At 65.3% G+C, this 5,983-nt stretch overlaps 1 long non-coding RNA gene across 1 annotated transcript; it reads right to left on the minus strand.

Annotated features, from left to right (window-relative positions):
- LOC122233725 lies at window positions 1–2,650 on the minus strand. The gene is made up of 2 exons (XR_006211400.1): window positions 2,395–2,650; window positions 1–2,129 (listed from the first exon to the last, which is right to left on the minus strand). It is a non-coding gene; the product is annotated as an uncharacterized LOC122233725 (long non-coding RNA).
- Between the last annotated feature and the right edge of the window lie 3,333 nt (window positions 2,651–5,983).

Consider the following 5,983-nt stretch of genomic DNA (forward strand, 5'->3'; position numbering starts at 1 on the left):
GAACGAAGGGGTTGAATGAGGCCCATTGGAATGAATCGCCCTGAACCTCCCTTCCACTGCCACTCCCATCCCCGCCCCCCACCCCTCCCCCACCCCCACCCCCACGAGTCCTCCAGTGGTTTGGGGAACTGAAGGCTGCAGGTGGGCAGGGGGTGGGGGCGCATGCATCCTAAGCGGCAAAGTAGGCCCCTGGTCCACAGGAAAAATACAAACTCTATGTACCGAAATCTGTTGCGTCTGTATACGCCGATAATGACACCGCAGAAAGACAAATTAGAAAAGAAAAGAAAAAACAAACCCCAAACAACCCAATCCCGCTTACAATTGTACCAAACATGATAATAAAGAACACGAAAAGAAATAAAGGAACAAAGACACACCCGGCCACGAGCGAGCGGGTCTCCCTGTACGTCAGCTACTTTAGAGAGTCCCTCTCCTAGAGGCCCCTTCAGCTCAACAGCGGGCTGCGGTGTCCCTGTCTCTAGCCCGATTCATCTTGGTGCGAGCACCCTAAGTGGCCAAGGAGGCCCCCGGTCCACGGGAAAAATCATGCCTGGGTACAGCGGAGTTGTGTATCCCGGGCAAAGCGGTCAAGGGGTTGGCGAGATGTGTGTGGAGGAGAGGAGGTATCTGTTCCGGGGCCCGCCCTCCCGGGCACCGCTCTGGCTGAGAAGAGGGCAGTGGGGCGCGGCCTGGACCCGGACGACAGTTGCTGCCTGCTGCTGGGCTGAGGGCTGAGGGCTGAGGGTAGTGGGGCAATGCCCCACGCTGGCTCCTGCGACGCAGTTCGTCCTGGGCACCTTCTGTGGTTTCTGTCGAGGTGCCGGTTGCCGTGATGACCGAGGCTAAACTCCCCTCTCCGCCTGGTTGTTCAGACGCCCGATCCTCCCGTGTTCTCGGTACGTGGACTGACCCGCACCCTCCCATCCCACCAGACCCCTTGTGCCAATATTTCCTGTTTCAGAGTTCTTTCGCCTTGTCCGGAAAGTAAACAAACCACACTCACAGATATCGACCCCTCGAAAGAACAAAGAGACGACGTCCAGGCACGAGCGAGCGGGTCGCCCTGTGCCTCGGTGTACTTTAGAGACTCGGTCTCTTACAGACACCTGAAGCTCAACGATGGGCTGCGGCGTCCCTCCCTCTCTCTGGCCCAGTTCCATCCCGGGACGAGTCCCACAGTCTCTTTGCGCGACGACACCACCGCTCGCTCACGTGAGCCGGAGGCAACGTGCTAACGGACCGGAGGGTGGCACTGTAGATTCAGAGTGACCTACGCACCAAAGCGTCCGTCAACGTGGTGTCCGGAAACCTTGGACGTTGCTGTGCCCTGGATGAAATCGTCGCTCTGGAGACTCGGGCACGTGTCGCCCGTCTTCTCTACGTTCTTCCTACCTTTAGTCTCCCTGTGTGTGTTTGCCCGACATCTTGCCTGATGGTTCACGGAGGAATGAGACACCCATCCGGCAAGAGCTGATGCTCCACTCACCACGGCACGTGACTGACGGAAAAGAATACGCACGGGCCCGCACTCATCTTACCCTTCGTTCTCCACCGTGTCAGAAAAACATGTGGCCTGCCTTCCTCCTGTCCAAAGCCAAACTGGAAAGGAAGACTTAGATGTAAAGGAAACATTAGAGAAGCTTTCAAAAAGCAGCAGCAAGCAAGCAAGCAAGCAAGCAAGCAAAGTAAACCACCCACCCCTACCCTCCTGCCCAGCAGGTGCAAGAAGCATGCACGGAGCACTCTCCTCCTTTTCTCCCTGGAAGTGCCCCCCCCCCCATGTCTTTCCTATGCCACCAGGGGAGTGACATTCTTATCCTCAAGGACAGGAGGAGAAGTGGAGAGAATTCTAGAGGAGAACAGATCTTGGTTGGTTGGTTGGTTTCGTTGGTTTTAAAATCCTCATCATCCTTTAGCCTCCCCACGTAGTTCAGTTAGTCGTCCACCATCGCTTCTCCTTGTTCAACCCAATATACAAGCGTTTAGGTTTGGCCACTTCTCAGGGTCTTGGTTTCCTCAGGAGGGGCTCTACCTGTCACGTGAAACTTGTAGGAAATCAATTTGTCGGCTCCTTGTACGGTTAACCTGTCTCGTGTCAGTGTCACCCTCAGGGTCACCTGCAAACCCTAAGAGGGTGGAGGCATAGGGTGTGTCTCGGTGACACCTTCCTTTTCCCTGCGGGCCCCCCCACCCCCCTTTGGACTGTAGGGTCCTCTGGGAACCGGGACATTTTTTAGTGAGTGGCTATTAACTCCTTCCGTTCTCCATCTCCCTCCCCCCCCCCCCCCCCCCCACCGCCGGCCCGTAGTGGTGTTTATTGAGGACAGTAATGGTGAAAGCCATATTCTTGTCGCTTGCCACGCGGTGCACTTGCACCCATGTTCCCCGTACCTGTTTGTGGTCTTTGGACTTCGTCGTGGCCCCGTGCGGCGAAGGACTTTGCTCAAGCTTTATCCGTGGTCGTTCGTTTATCCATCACCCCCTTTCTGTCCCCCCCCCCGCGGCTTGGTTTGTTATGTTTCCGAGAGAGACGCTCCCCCGCTTGACCCAATAGAATAAAAACGGCTCGTCCGTCCGTTGTTGTTCTGGGAGTACTCTCTCGCGTGGTTTCGGTTTGACCGTCCGTCTCTCCCTCCCTCCCTCCCTTCCTGCCCGCCGAAATGTGTCTAAGTCCTCCCGGGAGCGCGGGCACCGCCTGGGCCGCTCTGGGCCGCCCGTGCCCGGCCCGCCCGGTGTGTGCGGGGAATTTTCCGCGCACGTCCGCCTCTGCCGGCCGGGGAGTCGAGTGGCCGGTCTGCCCCCCCCCCCCCCCTTTCCAGCGGCAGCCGCCCCGATGCATTTTTCGAGTGTCCCTTGGGCTGCCGGGGTCGCGCCGTGCCGGCCGGCCGGCCGGGAGCTCCCGAGGCGGACGCCCTCCGCCGGCCTGGGACCGAGAGGCGGCATCCGGAGTGGGCCGGGACGAGATCGGGCGGCCGGGCCGCCGGCTGTGCGCCCTCTCGGCCCCGAGATCGCGAGCTGTCCCCGCTGACGTTTCGGTCGGTTGTCGGGCGCCACCTGGCGGCCGCTTTTATATAGCGTTTCCCCTCCGGAGCGTCGGCGACGTCGGCAAGGGATGCGATTCGGCCGCGGTGCCCGGGGCGGAGTTCCAGAAGGCAGGCGACGTTGGCGTGATCGTCCCGCTGTCGTCGGGGCGCCGGCGGCTGGTGCACTTGCCGGAGATTGAACCTCCGGGTATATGGGGGAGTAGCGGCGGCGCTCCCTGGGAGCGAGCCGAGGTGGGGGGCTGCCCGGACGGGTCGACCAGCACCCGCCGGTGCTTTCCTTCCCCCCCCCCCCCCCCCCGACCGCGGGGACCGCGGGGACCGTCCGGGGCCGCCACCCGGAGACTGTGGCCCCGTGGGTCGCTCGTCGGTCCTTCCCTGCCAGGCGTCTTTTGTCTTCCCTCCCGCTTCGCGGTCGGGCCGGGCTGGGCCGGTGAGGACCGTCCTGAGCCTTGAGGGGAAGCCCGCGGAGGGCGCGATGGGCCCGGGCGGGGGCACGCGTGGTGCTCCCGGTCGTTGGACCCGATTTTCTCCCCAGATTTTCCGAGGCCCGCTGCGGAGTTGGGGACCGGGCCGGGCCGCGAGGGGAAGCCCGTATAGGGCGCCAACGCCGGCGCGCCCGCGATCCCCGTTGAGGTCCGGTCGTCGGGGGCGCCTCCGCGCAATTTAGACCCCCCCCAAAACAGTCCCAGCCGGGGGTCGGGGACTGGCATGGGGCCGGTCTTGCGAGGTCCGGGGAGGCTTCCGCAGGCGACAGCGCGGAGTGTTTTATTTTTCTAAGTCCCGACCCGGTGACGACCCGTGGACGGGCGAACGTGTAACGGGGCAGGGCCTACCCGGCCATCCCCCCCCCCCCCAATCCCGCGATTCCCCGGTCGGTCGGTCGGTCGGTCGGTCCCGGGGTCGACCAGATGGCCCCCGGGGACTTCCGGGGGGGGGGGGGGGTTGCTTGGCGGTGATGGGAAGATGCTTGGGGCCCGTGGCCGGGCCAGGGTCCCAGAAGGTCCCAGTGACCTGTGGCTCGGCCCCGCCTGCCAACGCGGTTATTTTTGTCTCCTGAAAGAGGTACTTTTTGCTGCCAGGTAGGTGCTGACACGTTCTGATGTGGCGGTTGTCATCCTGTAAGAGAGACTTGGGCCTCGTCGCCGCTGGCTGGCGTGGCTCCGGGCTTGGCGGTGACGCCGAGCCGAGCCCGACTCCGCCCTTTGCCCGCCTGCTTGCTCGAGCCGTCTGCCTGGGCCTGCGCGCCGGCTCTCGTGCATCCAGGTGTGGTGCAGGCTGTGGCGCCACCTCCGGTCTCTGGCACCCGAGGGCGGCGTGGGGAGGCGGCGTGGGTCTTCTACCCCGTGCGCTCCCCGCTGCGGGCACCCGGCCGTGGCCGTGACAAACCCACCCTTGTAAGGCTCCGTGCCGCGTGTCAGGCGTTCCCTTTTCCCCTTGTGGGTTGTCCGGCTGCCTGTTCCCTGGGAGAGGTGGGGGAGGGGTGCTGGCGAGGCTGAAAGCAGGTCCTCCTCTGGTCGCTGTCCTCGCCGGGCGTTTCCCCAGCCTCCCCCTCACCCCAGGACTGCCTCGTGTGGCGGTAACCGATCGATGTGGTGATGTCGCGCTCTCCCGGGCCGGGCCTAAGCCGTGTCAGACGAGGGACGGACACTCCTGGTGAGTGGGACCGCTCTTCTCGTTCTGCCTGCGGGCCCCATGCTCCTCCTTCCCGCCTGTGGGCGGCGCGGGGGGGTGCAGAGGGGTGCGGACTCCGGCCCGACCCCGGCCTCCCGTCGTTGCGGGACCGGGGTCGGCTGACGCAGCGGACACTCTCGCTGGCCTCTCTTGGCTGTGTTGTGGTGGGCGGCCTCCCTGTGGTGGGGGGGCTGCACCCGACGCCACGCTGCTCGCCGCCTGGGCGTGCTGAGCGCGTGGCGCCTGGCCCTCCGTGGTGCCCCTGGAGCGCTCCAGGTCGTCTCAGGTGCCTGAAGCCGAGTGGCGGCGCCGTTCCCTGTTCCCAGCGGACCCCCCTTTGGGTCGCCGCCGTTGGCGGAGTTGCCCGAGGTGGGCGGGTGGCAGAATCGGTGAAGGGAGGCACACCCGTTCCCCCCGCTGTGGGGAGCGGGCGCCTTGTCGTCCCCGCCCCGCAACGGGCCGCTGTTGCCCGGAGGGGTGCGGGGGGCTGACTTGGTGGGGCGAGTTGAGCGATCGTGGCGGGCCGAGCCGGCGCCGTGGCGCTTGGCCAAAACTCCCTGTGAGCGAGGACTGTCGGTTTCTTGCCCAGCGCGTTGCTGCCGGTGTTTTGCCTCGGTTTTTCTCGGGCCTCACCCGGAGGCGCGGCGCTCCTTCCGGGCGGCGACACGAGCAACCGCGCGTGGGGAAGGCAGGTGGCCCTCGTTGTGGGCCCTGACCGCGAATGCTCCGGAATGCCCTGTGTCACTCCGTTGCCGTGGACCTTTCTCCCCCGCCCCGGGCCCTGGTGGCCCCGGGAAGAGAAACGCCTTTTATCTGGCGGGTCCCGATGGGGGGGGACGAATTGGGTGGGGGGCGGCGCGCCCTTGGTGAGAAAGCCTTCTCTAGCGATCCGAGAGGGTGCCTTGGGGTGCCGGAACCCCCCAGTCGCTGCCCCTCCTGTGCGCGTAGTGGCCACCTGTGTCAGGGTGGCTGCGTGCCCTTGTGCGTGTTAGGCGGAGCCTTCTCTCCCGCGCGAGAGGAGGTCTGTCGGCCCCGCGGTGGGGCCGAGCGCCGCTCTTCGCCTACCGCGGCCTGCGCCTCCCCCCTCTGAGTCGGGGGAGGGTCCCGCCAGGCCTGGCCGGTGTCCGGTGCCGGGGCCCGTGTGCCTCGGGCGTGTGGTGTGCGAGCGCGCGCGCACGCGCGCGGCGTCCCCCCGCCTCTCCCGTGGCGGTGTGTGTCCCGAGGGGCTTGGGGCGCCCCTGCGCGCCCCGCCCCCCCCTTGCGCC

Source organism: Panthera tigris, chromosome E1, assembly GCF_018350195.1.
Source record: "Panthera tigris isolate Pti1 chromosome E1, P.tigris_Pti1_mat1.1, whole genome shotgun sequence".
Lineage (NCBI taxonomy): Eukaryota > Metazoa > Chordata > Mammalia > Carnivora > Felidae > Panthera > Panthera tigris.